This window comes from Lindgomyces ingoldianus (assembly GCF_010093535.1).
Source record: "Lindgomyces ingoldianus strain ATCC 200398 unplaced genomic scaffold BDR25scaffold_15, whole genome shotgun sequence".
In the NCBI taxonomy this organism is placed as follows: domain Eukaryota; kingdom Fungi; phylum Ascomycota; class Dothideomycetes; order Pleosporales; family Lindgomycetaceae; genus Lindgomyces; species Lindgomyces ingoldianus.
The window spans coordinates 426,310-428,847 of NW_022985176.1; positions in this window are offsets into that span (position 1 = coordinate 426,310).

Consider the following 2,538-nt stretch of genomic DNA (forward strand, 5'->3'; position numbering starts at 1 on the left):
GCAAATTACAGCAAACTATAGCAAATTGCAGCAAACTGCAGTAGATTACAGCAGCAGGCAGCAATCTCTAGTAGATATTAGTTGTGTTACAAGTAGCTCTACGTATAGAGAGGGTTATATAAGGGTAATGTCTCTAGAAAAAAAGCCTTAAAAAGGAAAGCAATAATTGTACATAAGCTAGTGTTAGCATAATAGGAAATTACTAAGCTTTAAGCAGCTAATAAGGCAGCTACATTTAGAAAAGCCTGCGCTTAACAGCTCTAAAGGAGGTTAGAGCGCGTAGTGACAGGAAGAAGGTAAAGAAGCAAGTGTAAGCTAAAGTAGGTAAGTAATCCTAAAGGCGCTGCAGACAGTGCAATTAGACTAGGCATAACGCGCAAATGTGTAAGCAAGAAGTAGAAGTAGTATCTAAATAATATTCTAAGCTGTACTCTACTCTATAACGTACTTTATAGGCAAGTTGCTTACACACCTAAGTTGCTTACTTTTGCTAAGACCCTACTACACTACTTTTTCTACACTAATGCATTTCTAACAACACTACTTAAACGCGTTAAAGGAATGTTAGATGCAGCTTATGCTTTAGGCTCTTAAACAAGACATAATACTTTCTAAGCAACGCGCTGCAGCTATCTACAGAGTCTTTTAAAAGATAATAAGTAACTAACGCGCTAGACAACCTTTCTAAGCTAATTATATAGCTAACTTATAGAAGCTAGATAATAATAAGAAGCAGGTAATTATTTAGCACATACTTAAGCTAGATGCGCGAGGATTTCCCCCCCAGCTAGCAGCTGTAGCTAATATGGCTAATTCTTTACGCGCTAAGCGTAATATAGGCTATGTTAGCATAAACTAGCCTAATACATTTATTAAGTGTTACTTAGAGCTTAAAGTAAAATTTAAGCGCAAGTATAACTATAAAAAAGCCTTTTATAAGAATCCTACAGTAATTTAAGGCTAGTTTAACCTTATAAAGAATATTAAAGCTAAGTATAGCATCTAGAATAATAACACATACAACTTTAACAAAATAAGGTTTATAATAGGCTAGATATCTACTAGAGCAGTTATTATAGGTTTAGAGAGACAAGGACAGCTAAAAGCAGTCTAGCTAGGCAACTAGGAGTAGACAACAGCCATCTAGGGCATTAATGCTAAAGGGTAGGCTATTCTGCCCTTTATTATTTTCTAAGGTAGCAACCACCTTTTAAACTAGTATAAAAAGGAAAATCTACTCTAGGATTAAGTTATTGCAATCTCTAAGCGCAGCTAGACTACTAATTAGCTTAGTCTAGACTAGTTAAAGCACTTTAACGCGCATACAAAGAAGCGTACTGTTAGCAGCTACTGTCTGCTAGTTATTAACAGCTATAAGAGCTATAACTTACTTTATTTTTAGTAATACTATAAAAATAATAAGATTATTACTATCTACATGCTTTTTTACTTATTACACCTTTTATAGCTACTTAATGTAGGTTGTTTTGCTCCTTTAAAAAAGGCGTATAAGTGCTAAGCTAAAAACCTTATATGCAACTAGATTACCTATATTATAAAAATTAAGTTCCTGCTATGCTTTAAAGCAGCCTATAATGCTGTAATTACTTTTAGTAATATTTAAAAAAGGTTCTAAGGCGCTAGATTAGTTCCTTTTAACCTATAACAGCTTATAATAGGCCTTAATGTAAAGTTGCACACTCTATTACTACTACTACCTATATATAATAAGCCCTAGCAGTTGTAAACCCTAAGTAATACTCTAGAACTTAGGTTGTAATTAATACTTATAAAGATAAAAATTTAGAAGCATATAAATAGTTTACTAACTTCTATAGTTAAGGCGTTTAAAAAGGTTTTAAAGGGGGCAGCAATAATTGCGTATAAGCTAGTGTTAGTGTAATAGGAAATTACTAAGCTTTAAGCAGCTAATAAGGCTACTACATAACATAAATTACATAAAAGAAAGCAGATTAAGGCAGAAGAGACCTTAATAATTTAGGAAGGCCTGCGCTTAACAGCTCTAAAGGAGTTTAGAGCGCGCAGTAACAGGAAGAAGGCGAAGAAGCAGGTGCAAGCTGAAGTGGGTAAGCTATCCTAAAGGCGCTGCGGACAGTGCAATTAGACTAGGCATAACGCGCAAACGTGTAAGCAAGAAGCAGAAGTAGTATCTAAATAATATTCTAGGCTGTACTGTACTATATAGTGCTAGAGCGGGTTGTTATGGGCCATAATAGAGTTTGTTGGGGTGGGGTCTTGGCAAAAGTGAGCGACTCGGGTGTGTGAGCAACTCGCCCATGAAGTACGTGTTACGGCCAACGAACAGACCGTAATGACTCAGCTCGCTATAACACATAGCCCTAAGCACAGCGGATGGAAAACGGTTAACCCTGCGATTAGCAGACCTTATAACTAAACAGAAGAAGAATGGCGCTATCTTATGGATAAGTGCTTAGCAGAATGCGCCATCTAATAGAGTGTTGCAGGCTTGCGCGCTTGCAGGCTACAAAGGAAAACAGCATGCAAGCATGCAAGCAT